Source organism: Galleria mellonella, unplaced genomic scaffold (assembly GCF_026898425.1).
Source record: "Galleria mellonella isolate WM207_F2 unplaced genomic scaffold, CSIRO_AGI_GalMel_v1 utg38, whole genome shotgun sequence".
NCBI classification, from domain to species: domain Eukaryota; kingdom Metazoa; phylum Arthropoda; class Insecta; order Lepidoptera; family Pyralidae; genus Galleria; species Galleria mellonella.
Genome location: NW_026442090.1, coordinates 1470737 through 1488872, shown reverse-complemented (window position 1 = coordinate 1488872; position 18136 = coordinate 1470737). Strand labels below are relative to the sequence as shown.

The window sequence follows — 18136 nt, the reverse complement described above, 5'->3', positions numbered from 1 at the left end:
AATAAAACAATCAAATACATTGTATTTTTATAAAACGGTTGGAAATAGTCCACACATCTCTAAAAAGTCAAAAGGAAGAAAGAAAGAGAGATAGACTACATATCTGAAGAGTCTAAAAATAAAAAAAGAGAAGTCTAAAGATGCTCGCCCTAATGATATCACGATCCAGCTGGGACTTCAATAAATTTTATGTTATTAGATATTTTATTGGAATTTCTATAATAAGCCTCTTACAGCGTCACGCAACTGGACGTGACCAATGAAATAACGTTTTCCTACATTAATCCCCACTGGAATGTATCTAACTAAATTTTACTCGAACGTAAATAAAAATATGCTTATCAACATTATCAATATTAGAGTAGTCAGATACATTTGTCGCCTGTTACCATTCTGGTGGTAAATTTAACATTCGAAATTGCAGGTGAAAAACAGTAAAATTGTAACGAAACCAAAACTGTATTTACTTAAAAATAGTTCATAATATTGTTTATTAAAACCTTTCGTTCTAACACAGTATTTCAAGTTTTCAAATTGGTATGGAAGCTCAATGCTTTATATCGAACTTTTGTAAAAAATATTAATTTCACATTTTCGATTTCACTGTGTATTTAAATAAAGGAAAATTCTGTGTCAACAATTAGTTTAGAATGACCGAATCATAGGATGTCTCTGTTGTAAATCTTCTTTGAAATGGCCAGAGATAAATAAAAATAAAAGTTCCGATACTGTCAAGTGCAGGAATTTATCTTTAACAATCTCTTCCTTCATGTTCTATTAATAGTATGCTATGAAAAAAAATAACCATAACAAGCCAATCCATTTAATGATTAATATATGAAAAGGTAAGCTCGCCTATGCCATTATTTTCCCAGTATGTTAATGGGGTGTCAGTATAGAAAAATAGATGAGAACGAAGACGGGTCAGTTAGAGCATCGCGACGAATTCATTTGGAAATAATAACGATATTTTTCAAAGATAGCATTGGCATATCAAGATAAATCATACATTAGAGTTCGGCCTTCAGGAATACACTGTGAAAACAGCATCCAACTTGACGCAATAGTTTTTCCGTGATATCGAAACAAACATTCGGATAGACAATAAAAATAAAGGAATTCTTTTATCTTCTGTTGCTCTTGTAAGATCCCCTATAGTTCTTTCTTAAATATCTCTTTTATACAAACACCGTCTTTTTTACAATTTTATTACATTTGTTTTATGGTATTCAGAATAGAAAACAAGCAGAGAGCCCACCATCATACTCGGTGATGTCCATGGTACTTCACATACATTACCATTCCAGAGAATTATGGTGTTAAGTTATATATATGTCGTATGATCCTGGCATAGAATGAGTTATCCCTTCTTTTCCCGAATAACTCACGGGTAAAACAACTTAATGGTGAAAAGATGGACAGCAGCATTCCTCTTAAAACATCACCAAATCTAACTGCAATTGCCAGCCCGCATGCCAATCGTGGCAACTACTGACAAAACCCTCCAATGGGAGAAAACCTATGTTTAGCAGTGGACAGTTAACGACTTATATAATGATAGTGAAATGTCTCAGTTGGCTGTAATTATATATAATATATAATTTATATATATATTTATATAATATATATATATATAATTTCACTGCTATATCCCACCTTTAAAACCAATATACAGCACATTTTTTTTTATACAACTTATAATGGCAAACAAACTGACGGCCCACCTGATGGAAAGTGGTAACCGTCGCCTATAGACATGAGCAGTTCCATGGACATAACAGAGTATACTGTTTCGCCCATGATATCCCCCATGCGTTGCCATTCCTGAGGACTCAGGTGTTATTCCTCCGTACTCAGTAAATTCACTCTTCAAACCGAAACACAGCCATGCAAACACAACTGCTTTACGTTTGAAACACGAATGGGACAGAGGTACCTAAGCTATTGACTTTTGTACAAAGTCTCCCTCTGGTCTTCACGACAAAAACACAAGCAAGACAGAGATATCCATGCAAATAACTTTCGTACTAACTCTCCATCTAGTATAAATCCAGATAACCAATTTACCCAACTTAAACACGACTAGTACTACAATAAACTCGATTCTATTGAACAAAGTACAGTTTGTCTATTAATTAAACGAATCGTTTCATCAACGCCTCTATTTGTTTAGTTGTTTGTATTGGAAACTTTCAGTTATTAACGTCCACATCAATTTCGAATTATCTTTGTGTACTTAATAACTGTTTTATTTATCATGCAAATACCACATTACTATGAGTTTCGTGTTTAATTTATAGAACAATATTATAAAGAGATTAATGTTTTTTTTTTATAACATAGAAGGCAAAAGAGCATGCGGTTCACTTGATGGTGAGTGATGTTTGTTCGTAATGGAAAGGGGTAAACTGAAAAAATACTTAATCGAATTTTAAAATTCTTTCACCTATATAAAGCTACGTTATATTTATGTGATATGTACTTATATTTAAAAAAAAAAAACATGCGTAAACTGGAGTAGATTGCTAGTGTAATATAATCTAAACAATTATAAAGGACCACTTTTAAATAACATGTCAAGATAAAACTTACTTATTTTTACTTACTAACTTACTTAATAATTTTTAAATTAAACCTTCCAAAAAATTACTTTGAAAACCGCATCTAATTTGATGCGGTAGTTTTTGTGTGATGCCGATACAAACAGACAAAAAATCTAAATATTTTACTAAACTAAATGTTATCTTGCGGAAGTACATATCACTGGTTAAAATTATATTATTTAATTCCGCTACCATTAGTATATATGTGACTGCTAAAACTCTCACTTCTGGTACTAATAGTGGTGGTCAATCTTTAAGTGTCGGCAGTCATACACATACTAATGGTAGCGGAACTAAACAAAATAAATCTAATCAAATAACTAAAAAATCTAAATGTATGGTTTTAAATCTTGAGGCCCTATATATTTTTTCTTAAATATATTCTATATACAGCATTATCAAGTTACAATTTTGTTCTTATTATTATACAGTATGTAGATAAACCCAAAATACAACATACCACTGCGGAAAAAAGTAAATTCGAAATAAAACTACACCATGCCTGGGCAGCGTAGTAATAATAGGCTATATTCTCCTCTTATGGGGAGAGACCCGTGACGTTAATGGGTTGTTAAGGGAAGATAAGGTGCCAGCAATAGGTATTCAGGGTGCTTAGAGAGCATTCTTTGTGTTTGCAAAAACAATTTTGTTCAATGCAGGTACCTACGTTGCTATTTTCAATCGAATTCAAAAAGGAATTAGTGCTAAATTCGGTTGTATTTTTTTTATGTTTGCTACCTCACTACACTGTGATTTACTCGTATAAACCGATTTGGATTCTTTTTTATCTGAAAGAATGTACATAAAGATTAATCGCATAGATATTTTATTGAAATCGGTGCAGTAAATTAGTCTTTAAATCAATATAACTCGTTTCGCCATTAATAGAAGTCATATTTTTTAATGCTAATTGTATTAGAATTGCAAACCTGATAAAACAATGATAACCATCGCCTATAGAGTATACTGTTTGTGACTTTGTACTAAAGTCGTTTGCTTGGGCACCTCTGTCTCATTCGTGTTTCTACCGTGAAGCAGTTGTGTTTGCGTGACTGTGTTTTGGTTTGAAGGGTGGGATATGGCAGTGGATTTACGGGGTACAGAGGAATAACACCTGAGTCCTCAGGAATGACAACACATGGGGAGTATCATGGGCGAAACAGTATAGTCTGTTATGTCCATGGTACTGCTCATGTTTATAGGTGACGATTACTACTTTTCATCAGGTGAGCCGTCAGCTTGTTTGCCATTCTAAATCCCATAAAAAAAAATTTAAATAAATCTCTAAATTCATTAAACGAACTTTACGTAAATTAAATGGATTTATCTATATCGAGTCAAAATAATTACAAAGCCTAATTAATCCCAACCACATACTCGGGTGCGCGACCACAAATATCGTTTGGTAGATATACGCCCGCAACAAATGATAAGAATGAACTAATCGTTTCCCGCAGCTTTGCACGTGCGGGAATTTTCAAAAATCCTTTCTTAGCAGATTCTTATGTTATATAAAAAAAAACCTACGTTCCAAATTTCAGCTTTCTATAAAAAATTTTTTAAACGATTCTATTAGTTGTCTTTATACTCATCATCTTCATATTGGCCATAAACTGTCCACTGCTGAACGTGCGATTGCCAATCCGCCTGCCAAGCGTGCTGACTACTGGCGTAACCCCCTTATGAAGGAGGCCTTTTTCAACAGTTGTCCACTGCTTATAACGACTGACGTATTATAAAATAAATTAAAACATAAATTATATAAATTTAATTTAATATTTACTTTATTAATCTAAATTAATTTATTGATGTACTTTAATTGTTTATATTGACTGGACAAATCAAAATTAAAATACTCATTTATTAACTTCCAGTAATTTGGGAACTGTCAAAAAGTCTTCACTTTAAAAATAGCTTTCTTGGAATAACAAAAAGAGGGCATACAAGAGTCCCATGAAAAGTTCACGAGCGCCCTTGCTATGTAAATTCGGCGCATTGAATCCCAAATTTCTTTTGTGTTTCGGAACAAAAATACTAAGACGCAATATCTCGGATCATTTTACCCGTTTTTATTACTAACCGTGTGAATGTAGGTACACATTAAATTGTACGTTACGGATGCAATTGCAAAATAGAAGAATAAAACATGTAAGTATATAATGAGGACAAGAAAACAATTTGCAATAATTGAATGTTGGGTTTAGCTTATGAACCGTAAAATTACAACTGGATGTGTATCTACAAAACATCAAATTGAACGTTACGGATGCAATTGCAAAATAGAAGAATAAAACATGTAATTTAATAATGAGGACAGAACATCAATTTGCAATAATTGAATGTTGGGTTTAGCTTATTAACTGTAAAATTACAATTTAATCTGTACCTAAAACAGAATTATACGTTACGGATGTAGTTGCAAAATAGAAGAATAAAACATGTAATTAAATAATGAGGACAGAAAATCGATTTACAATAATTGAATGACAGTTTAGCTTATAGTACATTGCGAATGCAATTGCAAAATAAAAGAATAAAACATGTAAGTAAATAATGAGGACAGAAAATCAATTTGCAATAATTAAATGTTGGGTTTAGCTTATAACTGTAAAATTACTATTTCATGTATACTTACAGCACATCAAATAGTACGTTATAGATGCAATTGCAAAATAAAAGAATAAAACATGTAAGTAAATAATAATGAGGACAGAAAATCTATTTGCAATAATTAAATGTTGAGTTTAGCTTATTAACTATAAAATTACAATTTAATGTGTACCTAAAACAGAATTTTACATTACGGATACAATTGCAAAATAGAAGAATAAAACATGTAATTAAATAATGCGAATAGAAAATCAATTTACAATAATTAAATGTTGGATTTAATTTATTATCTGTAAAATTACAATTTAATGTGTAATTGAAAGAAAGAATTGTACGTTACGTAAATTTATGCTTGGATCATTTACTTAGATATTGTGACTTGTCACATGTAGCTTGCGGATGTGAATATTGTCATATGTGGAATGTATTAGTACATACGTTTTTGTATACAACTTCAGACTCTAAGGCTATAGCGAACAGGTATATTCTGGGTAAGCAAGTTTCTTCCTAAATCTGCAGACACTATATATATATCCAAGTTTCAACCCAATGTCTAATAAAAAACCTATATTCTCAACCGACTTTAAAAAGAAGGAGGTTCTCAATTCAATTGTATTTTTTTATGTTAGTTATTCATAACTCTGTTAGTTGTAAAACAATTTAAAAAAATCTTTAAAGACAGGCGTGACAGATATGTATGTATGTATGTACGTAAAATCTTTTTTTTTTTATCTAAAGGGATATGTTTACAAATTGGTCCTATAAAAATATCAAATTCATACCAATATATTGGTTTTTAAAATAGTTTAGTTTTGAAATTAGAATAACTGGTTTTACCACAATTGAATTGCAGTTTTTCTTTTTTGTGGAACACAATTATAAAAAGAATAGATATTATATTTATCAATAACTCATTAGTACATGTTTTTCAATAAAATGTAAACACATTTTTCTTACATTTATATAAACAGATTTATTATGTACTATTGTAAACGAAAACCTTTAGTTATTGCGTATGCATTTACATAATTCTGTATATTTTTGCATCATAGATAGATAAGAGCCCTTCAGGGACATCTCATAACGCTAGTGTGGTATTTACGGGAGATTTCTATCAGAATTTTTGTATGGATAATCTATGTAAACACATTTATATTATTGTGAAACAAAAAAAATGAAAATACTTTTATATATTCGAGTTTGAAATAAAAATAAAATAAATATTCTCACGGCTACAATTCCTGCTGCAGTAGTCAGAGTCCATTTTAAATTGCTACTGTTGTAATGAATACAATACTACAATAATATATGACATAATATATGACTCAATTTATGTTCAGTGTTCCTCTACACGATTGCTTGGGTACCTGCTGTGTTTCAACCGTGAAGCTTATATGTGCATGGCTGTTTCGGTTTGAAAGGTGGGATAATGGCGTGAATTTACAGGGTACAGAGGAATAACACCTGAGTCCTCAAGAGTGGCAACGCATGGAGGGTATTATGGGCGAAACAGTATACTCTGTTATGTCCATAGTACTGCTGCTTCTGCTCATGTCAATTGAAAAGTGAGTTCACATTCAATATTCCTTCATACCTGTTGTAAAAACTGATACATACAAACTTAAATAATAATATTAATTACCTTATTTAACAGCAAAATGTTAGTGTTTTGCTTTTTTGAGAGCACAGTAAACTGAGTTGTGACCATTTTGTATATGGCACACTCACGAAAAGAATAATTATATACTTCCATCATATATTCTCCTTTTTTTGTATATGTCTTCTTTTATCTCTTTTTTTTTTTTGTCCAGAGCAATATAAAATTAGAGGCGCCTAAGAAAGTCTATGTTTGTTGTTATTTGTATAAAAGTAATAGGTAACAAATATTGTCTCAGAACGGCAAAATAGCGGCCCTGATATCATTGCAATGATTGTTTGATAAATAAGTATATCCTTTCAGATAAAACAAAAAAGAATTTTTCGCTATATTGATTACCCAATTCATTTTTAATTGACAGAGTTATGAAGTAACAAATATAAAAAAAAAATACAACCGAATTTAGTACCTTCTTTTTTTAGACCGCAACTACTATTTCATTTTATACGTAATTTATTATATATAAAACTAAATAATAGTTGCGGTAATATATTATAATGTATTAGAAAATAAAACCTTTTAACCCTCTGGCGCGATACCACGATTTCCGCGTGCAGTTTAATTTAACGCTATTATTTACTAGTTTAATTTTACGCATCCCGCGATTTCGACGTGCTCGCATTTTTTTTTTTTAAGTTTATTGACGTTGTTATCACGCGATTTTTGTTTTGTTAGATTGATATCGTTTCTCATAATCTCGCTAGATGACTAAATACTCGTGCTGCTATTGCTCGTGTTGTTAAAGCGATGTGTTTTATTGCTGTTAAAAAAAGCACCAGGTCAAAAGGTTAAAGGACATTTATTTTTATAATCTATTCTAATTTTACTTGCACCAAAACAAAACAGAAATCATGACATTACACCAATAAAACGTCCCAATTGTTACCTACCACAATTGGGTTTTCCATTTGTGGAAATGGACCGCATATCGTTAAATTAGGTAAACACGGCCGCCCTTACAATGTACTAACAAAAATACATTTTATTGTGTATAAATATTTATCGTTTGAGTATTAAAATAGACACAATTTATATAATAAGATTATTTTAAGAGGATTTTTACGCTATTACTATTATTTATTAAATACTGGTCCTTACCCGCGATTTTGTTTTGAATCTGTATATATAAAAATAATGGACTGCCTTGCGAACTAACGTTTCCATTCTGAACGAACTGAAAATCGGAGAGAGATTGTCGTCAACTGTTCGTATACGAATTCTCAAGTACTTCGGCCATATCATCCGGATTGAAGATTGTATGGAACGTCTAATTGTCCAAGGAGCGGTACAAGGCAAACGTTCTCGGGGTAGATCGCCAACGCGATGGACTGACCTCATCAAAACGGCCACACAGCAGTCTATTGTGAAATGCTCTCGCTCGGCGGCGAACAGAAGTAGATGGAGACATATTGCGAGGAGCTCAATCGCGAAGGAGAGCCTCATCGACGATCCACTGTCATTGTGAAAACCACGACCACTCTATCAAGAGTGTACGACTGAAGAGAGAGAGAGAGATATAAAAATAAACCTATATCCTTTTCCATCCTATACAGGATATGTTTACCAAATTTCGTAAAGATTAATTGAACTTTTAAAACGCCAAACATTATTCCTTTTATAATATTATTTCAATCTATTAACGCACCTTCAATATGTAAAAAATAATATACCTTTTTTCAAAAAGGAGGTCTTATGTTTCCCCGAGGACATATATAAAATATCCACCGCTTTTTCCGTCAATTGTGATCCGATTATAAATATTTTTTTTTATTGTTTTATTAAAAAAATCACAATGCACACGCTGTCAAATACAGTCTTTCTCATAATTGAATATTGTATATTCATATTTTTAGGATTACTGTATATGATACCTTAAATATTAAAAAATAATACAATAAATATATATTTCCAATATGTTTTCTACATTTTTTTTTTTGGTAAGCAGTTCCCATAGCCTATGAACGCCTGCAATACCAGGGGCATTATGCGCGCGTTACCGACCTGAAGAAAGCCCTTTATCTCTTTTTGAAGAACATGGGATTCTTCAAAAAAGGGATAAAGGGTTAATTACGGGCTATAGTCTCATGGAAAAACCTTCATTTCCTACATGTATTGAGAAACTTACAAGAAATATATTTAGATAAAGAATTTATTAAAGTCAAAACAGTTTTAGTAAAATTTATTCAAATCCTAAGATATTAAAAAAAAATTGTTCATGTGATTGAGTGACAAACATCTAAACTTTCTCATTTATATTTATACGATAGTTTGATAACGCCCTTAAATGTATTTTACGGATTCCATTGACAAAACCTATTTCGGGTAAGGAATCTATTTCAAACGGTTAACCAAAAATATCCGGTATCGTGGAATCACGAGAGACAGCTTGATTTCCGCATAGGTGTTAGTATCGTAAAATATTAGAAAAGAATAAAGGAAGGGAAAATATATTGTTTGTAAGGAAGGCTAAAACTTATTGTCGTTTTAAAATTTTTTACATGAATTTTCAATCATATATATAAAGCAATCTCTTCCAGACAACCTTTATATAGATTCTTAACTGTACCTTACAAGTTCGAATTCACCCACCAAACCACAGACCAATCATTAGTCTTGTTTTTGGCAGTCGGGTAACGTAAAATTACATCGTTGTTGTTGACTACTTGATAGATATTGGAAAAGAACATAATACGAGAGATTTACTCGCCTCAAAATGGATAAACCAATTTCATGGCGGACCGTACATCTGCGGCACATACAAATAATAAATGTACGTAATAAAACATGCCTTATAAAAAATAATCAATCCTATTGAATGAGGTACAGATAGATCAAGATCAAGTCGCACGTGTAATAATAGGGTTCTGTAGCTACGTTTTAACTCTTTTTTTTATTTTAAATCTGCAGTCAGTGCCAATAACCTTAGCAGATGAGACGAATACAAGAAAGAACCAGTAGCAGGAATTTCATTCAACAAGTATGTGATGTGGTTGTCACCATTTGTGTGTTTCCTTAAAGCAAGTGTGTTATTTAAAAATAGTGGTTATTTTTTCCCATGTCTCTCTTTATGCTTTTCAACTAACTTCAGAAAAAGAATAATCTCAATTCGGTTGTATTTTTTTTTTCTGTTAGTTACCTTAGAACTTCGTCATTTATAAACAATTTAGAATATTCTTCTATTTTAACTAAATTATAGTAGGTATCTTTTATCTTCATGCTACGTTACAATAATAGCTTGAATATAATATTCGACTTAGATCCATTTCAATATTTATAATTTGTGTTGAAACCACCCTAAAAAAAAACAGCATTGAAAGCACAACTGATTAGCGATACAACATAATTGACTTAGTTTCTTTCTTTTATATTATACTAGATGACCCTGGTGATCTTAGTATCACTTACAATTCCATCTATGTAAAGTAATCCGAAGTAAGGATTCTCTTAAAAAATTATTTATTATGAATTCTTCGATTTTACAGCTAAACTTTAGGGGTTTTCACATTTTTTCTTTTAAACCATCCCTGTAACATATAAATTAAAAAAATATTCAAATCGGTTAAGAAAATAGTTCTAGTTTTAACGGAAGTAACAAATAGCAATTGTTTTTTATATATATAAATATATATTTATTGGAGTATAAAACTATCACAGGCGATATAATTTTTATATAAAAAAGTCTGTATGCCAATCATGATTTTATAGAAATCATCTTATATGACGTCATTAAGGTCATGAGCATTGATTTAGAAATATTATTATATTTATTTGAGATATGTAATTGCAGATTGATCTCATAGACATTTTACTAAAACATTTTAGTAGTTTAGTTTTTTTTTAAGTCAAAATAACTGGTTTTCCATATTTCCAATACGTTTTTACAATTTTAAGTTGATTCTCAACCTTATTTCGGTTATACTTTTTTTTTTATATTTGTCACCTTATAAAATTTTATCAAAATCGGTTTTGCAGTTTCGTTTTTAGATCGTAATTTTTGTTTGTGGAGCAATCTTAAATTATGTTTTTACCTTTTTAATAGGGGACCCTAAAAATAGATATAAAGTCTCCTGACCATGTGCACTGGACCGAATAAAGGTTTATGTTGAGTAGCCATTCTGTGTCGAACATACCATTACTGTATGAATTACATACTAAAAGGTTTTGCCATATCAATTTATGTATATATTTTATGAAAAATCTTTCTATATTAATCCTTTTCTTGTAAGTACTACTTCACTAACGGCCTTGTGGTCCCCATATAGAGTAGGCCACCCCTTCCTTTCCTATGGATGTCGTAAGAAGCGACTAAGGAAAGGTGAGGGATAGGCAGCAGCGTCTCTCTTAAAACATCTCTAAAGCCCAACTGCGTTTGCCAATCTGCCTGCCAAGCGTGGTTACGACTGGCATGTTCAGCAGTGAACAACTAAAGGCTGATATGATGATCTAATTCATATTTTCTGCCACTAAGTAGATGTGCTTACATGACAGTACTAACTGTCAAGACCAGGGAGGGAAAGGGATTGTTAGTAATGGAGACTGAGAATCCCATTGCTAGCAATATACCCAACCAGGTCGACGTCCTCGCGGTTCTCCCTGGAAATTATCATGGTTAATTCCTGATGAATTCATCATGATGGTCTAACTGGCCTGTTTTCATTCTCATCTATCACCCTTCACTGGTGCTCCGCCAGCGTATCCCGTTAGCGCAGGCGGGGTTGCCATACCATTTTCACCCATCAAAAAAAACTGTCAAGCCCCATCTTGTCAAATAGAATCTATTATTCATAACACAAGGTACAAGGATAAGCTTTTTTTATGTAACTTGGAATGGCGAACAAACTGACGGCCCTACTAATGGAAAGTGGTAACTGTCGCCTATAGACATGAACAGTACCATGGACATAACAGAGTATTGTACTGTATCACCCTTGATATATATACTTCATTCGTTGCCATTCTTGAGAACTAAGGTACTCATATTATGCCTTTGTATCCAATAATTTCATTGCTATATCCGATCCAGAAGGAGACTTTGTACAAAAGTCGTTTGCTTGGGTACCTCTGTCCCATTCGTGTTTCATTCGTAAAGCAGTTGTGTTTACATGGCTGTGTTTCGGTTTGAGTGGTGGGATATGGCGTGAATTTACAGGGTACAGAGGAATAACACCCGAGTCCTCAGGAATGGCAACGCATGGGGGGGTATCATGAGCGAAACAGTATACTCTGTTATGTCCATTGTACTGAATCTCTATGAATTTGTTCATGTTAACCATTCTTTTTTGCTTAATTTAGCACTATTTAAGATGTGGCCTTATACATCACGTGAGCGGGATATGTTTATTGGCCTATGTAAGGAAATAGACTAATAATCAAATTGCGTTCATATGGACGAAATCGAGGAATTTGGGCATATTAATGCCCTTACTAATATTATAAATGCAAAAGTGGGTTTATTACCTCTTTGCGCTTTAACGGTTCAACTAACTGCCATAAAGTTTATGGCATACGTACTATTCGAGATGGACAGGTATACAGGGTGATTGTTATCTCCTCATCGACCAAAATGTCCTGGTCACGCGGATGAAGTCGGGAATAAAGCTAGTATCTATATATTTGTTTATCTTATAAAAACAGCTCTGGCTCACAAAATATATAAGTAATATGATAATAACGTTTATGTAAACTCAATATTTGGGCAGCGTGTAAAGCAAGATAACGCGGCATAAAGACCCAAAACAGGCCCGAATAAATATTTATAAATTTCAAAAATAACCACGTTATGTTGTGATAAGAAATGCGAGATCAACCAAATGGATCAGAGACTTTTATAGGCCTCTATACAGATACGGTTAAAGAAAAAATATACGCAGCTCTAGTTGACTAAGATAGATTTGTTTTTTACCCACACCTACCGCAAAAAGATAAGGAAATATTTTTTCTAGTACGAAAGCTAGTTGGCTCGACAAAAATATTTTCTTATATTGAAAAAAAGGCGTAAATATCAGGACTCGATCTAAATATTTTGCCGCTTGGGGCATAAATAAATATTTGTCGCCTTTTTTAACGTGCTTAACTTTCACTTTGCCATTCAAGGAATTTTTCCAGCGCCCCCTAAATAGGGCCCTGGTAAATATAGTGATTGCCATAAAATCACACCAATTGCTGCATAACCTATAACATCCAGGCCGAAGCCAATTTAGAAAAGTTAGTTTCTCGAATAAGCCGATCAAGAATCCTACACGGGACCTTAACCGGGACCGGTAAAGTAATCACCACCACAGCGATCGTCAAATATATCAAGTTCAAATTATCTTTATTTAAATAAATCATTAAATATATACATAATTTAAGATTTATTTAATGATAAAATTACATGGTCGTTGAAAAGCCCGTACATCCAGAACATTGACATAAATAATGTACAGTGTGGAAGGAGGATTTATAATATTTGATAGCAAGTGGTGATCATCAGCAACAATATCACCCCGGAAATCATCGTGGTATATTCGTCACGATGGACCAACTGTTCTGACTGGGGGGAAAGGGATTGTTAGTAATGGAGACTAAAAATCCCATTGCTAGCAATATACCCAACCAGGTCGACCTCCTCGCGGTTCCCCCTAGAAACTATCATGGTTTATTCCTAATAAATTCATCATGATGGGCTAACTTGCCTGTTTTCATTCTCATCGATCACCCTTCACTGGTGCTCCGCCAGCGTATCACATTAGCGCAGGCGGGGTTACCATTCCATTTTCATCCACAAAAAAAAACTGTTCTGACTTCCTGCCCTATCATTATCTCATTGGTAGATTGTCAGCCATAAATAGCTTGGTAGATGTACAATAGATTAATAACAAGGTTTCACGGCTTATTGCTAGGAATAAAGTCCATAAAAGGACGTTTGCTCTACTAATCCCCTTGGAAACCATTGTGGTTACATAAATTACATCATTATCATGTTCCATCATCTTATAACCTTCAAGAAAAGAGCATATTCCTTTTTAAAAGGCCAGCAGTACACCTCCTATGCCTCTGATGTTGCGAGTGCTCTTTGGCGGCGGTAATTATGTGGTGAGATGATACTCACCAATGTTTATTATATATATATCAACTTTTATAATATAATTGAGTTTTAAAAACAAGCAGACAAACAAATATTTTGTTATATATATATATATATATATATATATATATATATATATATATATATATATATATATATATATATATATATATATATATATATATATTATATCATGACGCTTGGTGACGGGACTCACTCGCAAGATGCGCGCGCAGGTCGCGCAGACGCTTTATGATTGTTGGCTGCGCACGCATACCACGCACGGGCCAGCGACGAGAGTGTTTTGTTAACTTGGACAATTTAAAAGTTTATTTGTTTTATTGTGAAATACTATTGTTTTTTTTTAATTATTGATTAAATTTATTTAAAAGATGAACCCTACTGTCAATCCTACAGTTACTTATCATCAGGTAAGCCGCATACTCGTTTACCCCCTGGGTTAGAACAAGCTCACAGAAATGAAAAATGGATGGCATTTGTCATTTCTGTGATTTTACATACATACAGTATATTCTGTAAAATCCATACCAAGTCAACTGTTATCCATCAATCGTGGTGACAGCTTGATCCCAATTCTCAATGGTGGTAAAATTTGCAAGAAGGAGAAACTTTATCATTCCCCTTTAACATTAAAACTTTAATATGAGCCTAGGTCTCCAAGTTATTACCCCCAATGGACGGAACCACTCGTGTTATAATAAATGATGCCACTGGGACGAATTATTTAGCTTCGAACTTGTAAAAAAGAACTGAAGCCTTATTTTACCATAAAACTGTTTAGAGGACATTAAAATTTTATATTTATGTTGAATTCTTCTACAGGTTTCGTAGGTAGAAGTCCTGATTTGCAGTTCTAACAAGTTACAGGTTGTTAGTAATAAGTACTAATGGCTAGGAGTATCCGCAATTGGATGTATTTGCCTCCAACTTACTGGAGTTTCGTCGAGTGACCACAGAGTATTTGTGTTCAGACGTTTTTTGTTCGAGTTAAATCTTTTTATATTATTTTTGTTATTTTTATGTAATATTCCTTTTTATATGTTATTGTACTCATGCTTTCCTGGGTGAGCGTATTGGAAGATTGTAAGGCTCACCCAGTGGATGTAATAAATAAATAAATAAATATTTTAGTTACAATATCTATGTATATATTGGTCCAATAATGAATATGTTAAAAGTCTGTTATCCAAAACTATATTGAATAACAGACTTTTAACATATGCGAAAATAGATATCCGACCGGTATGGACGATATCGAAATAGGTGAAGACGTTTTTTCCGCCATAAATGTCCATAGGAATCCAATATATATATATATATATATATATATATATATATATATATATATATATATATATATATATATATATCGAATTGGTTTCCATACTACATACCAACTGGCCCGGCTTCATCCTCACCTATCATCCTGAACTGAAACCCGTCATTTGACATCAACAACTCGGGTTGGATTATCATTATTTTTGATATAATACAGAGGACAAACAAGCATGCGACTCACTTGATGGTAAATGACTATCACCGACCATCAGCACCCACAACACCAGAGGAAATGCAGCAGTGCTGCTGGCCTTTTAAAAAGTAATATGCTCTTTTCTTGTCAGTTACGATGTCGTACCGATAGTTCGGAAATACTGCTGTTGAAAGTTGACTCTAAAGCGTGGTTATGCGTAGAAGTAAGATATCATTTTCATTCATTAAAAAATGAATGTTTGGGCAGTTGCATCGTGATAAATCATCGTCGTCGTCATATCGGCCTTTAACTGTCCATTGCTGAACATAAGCCTCCCCTTTGAGGGGTTTTGCCACTAGTTACCATTTTCAGCAGGCGGATTGGCAACCACAGTTAGACTGTATGTTTTAAGAGAGATACTGCTGCTCAGTCCTCGCCCTTTTGCATCGTGACGAGTAAAAGAAAGTAATTAATATCTAACACCAGAAATTAACAAGGATAATTTCATGCAAACCACGTAGAGGTCAATCTGATGTCCTATTAGTCCCCATTAGTAATAATCCCAATTTTCCCACCATGAACAACCTTCCATTGCTCTTGAATGAGCCAGTTCTCATAAAAATAACATATTATAGTATACCATTATCACGCTAGTAAAATGGTTTATTAAACGATATTATTTTTAGTATTCTTTTATTGCACTTAAGATATATTATCCTAAATAAATTCATATGTTACTCAAACGGATCCTTAGGTCCTGTCAAAATATCCTATTCATAATGCAAAATAAATATCTGCCAATGTGCGTATGAATTTGTGGTTCAGTAGTCGTGTGTAGTATGTTGTAGGATAATGAAAATTAATGAAAACTATTATTATTAAAGTCAGAAAGCTTTTAATTTCTAGCCAGGATAGAAAAAACTATATGGGTAACCGTGTAATCCCGGCATAAAATGGGCTACCTCTTCCTTTCCCGATGACGTAAGAAGCGACTAAAAAAATTTAATGGTCGAGGGATGAGCAGCAACGTCTCTTTAAAGACGTACCAACCTGCCTACGTGGCAACTACTGAGAAAACTCACCCAAGGCTTATGTTCCGCAGTGGACGGTCAACGGCTGATATAATCATGATTATATTTGCAGTACCTAATAATAAAAGAAAGGCCAAAAATTTTATCTCTTATAGACTAATGTAGTGGAGATCTATTAACCAATTGGCTCCAATATCTAACAGGATCAAATAGTTATCGTTTAATTTTGAATTCGTTACTATTTTATTATACTATATTACTTGAAGGAAATGTAATAGTTCCAGATACTATTCAAATACATTCAAACCTTTATAACAGCCTTAAAAACTATTTTAGCTGCAGGCGGTGAATAAATTATGACCATAAAAAAGTTTATCGTGTGTCTGAGAGACAATGACGCCGAAACAAAACATTTTACGGCTCTGAGCCGGATTCCTGGAATAACGACTTTGAATTTCCGAGGTATTCGCCATTAAAACGGTTTTGTTGGTTTAAAGGTGACATTTATCGCGTGACAGGCATTCTTTACGCATACAAGGAATGCCTGTAACAATAGGAAGTATGTTTCAATTCAGACCCGATTGCCTCACGCGCGGAAGAAGTTTTTGTACGTAGGTCAAGTTGACAATGCAACAACTTTTGGGATTCTACACCATAGGAGTTTAGGATTCCGTGTCCTATTGAATATTTCTAGTACAAGTACATTATTTAGGGAAAGAAGTGATTAAACTAATATCTAATCATCGTAATAATAATGTTTCAATAAAAACATAATAAAAAAACAACAGTCAAATTGATAAATTCCTTTTTTTTTTAATGTCGGTTGCAAATACTGGTGCAAATTTTTATAACATAATTTTTTTAGTCCTCTCTAAACTATGTAATGAAAGATGAGTACATATCTGGCAATTTTATGGTTTCCCAATGTATCTACCTAAACTTTATACCTGTAGGAGTAACATAAAATTCTAATGATATAACTTTCATATCGTATATTTCATAAGTTCAATAAACGTATGAACTTACATTATACGTCTGAAGTACGGTTCAAGAATGAATGTCATTGTCTATTAAAGGACTCGTGTGTGCATTCAGGTCATAACCTAAAATACATCTCCAATTTTTCATATATGTCTAATAGAGAGGGATACTATACAGCAATATCTATATATTATGTATTATTTATTTATTCATTATTACAAATATGTATACATGGCGGTATATACTATATTATACACGAATTTGGGAATAATATAAAGCACTTACTGCTCGGATAAAGATAAAAAGTGAGCGTGAACGCTTTTTTTTAAAGACAGTTTAGTCTAGTCGGTAGTTTTTATATAGTTACGGTTAGTTTATATATATATATATATATATATATATATATATATATATATATATATATATATATATATATATATATATATATATAGCACTCGACCGAAATCAATGGATAAAGACGATATCGAAATGGATGATGACCTTTTAATTCCGCAATTTATTATTTCCAGAGTAACTCAATATATAGATATCGGAGCAATACCAATTATTACCATGCCTAAGCACGAAGCATATACTAAATCCTAAAGTCTCTAAGTAGTCCTCTAATTAGGATATAAATATCCTAATTTCTCAATGTGCGAAAAAAGGATTGTAAGTACGTAAGGGACTACCAAT

At 32.7% G+C, this 18136-nt stretch overlaps 1 protein-coding gene across 1 annotated transcript in view; it reads right to left on the bottom strand.

Moving 5' to 3' along the window:
- LOC113522598 (uncharacterized) overlaps positions 1-18136 on the bottom strand; it is a 407257-nt gene that overhangs the window by 343874 nt on the left and 45247 nt on the right. The gene's annotated exons all lie outside the window — the stretch shown is intronic.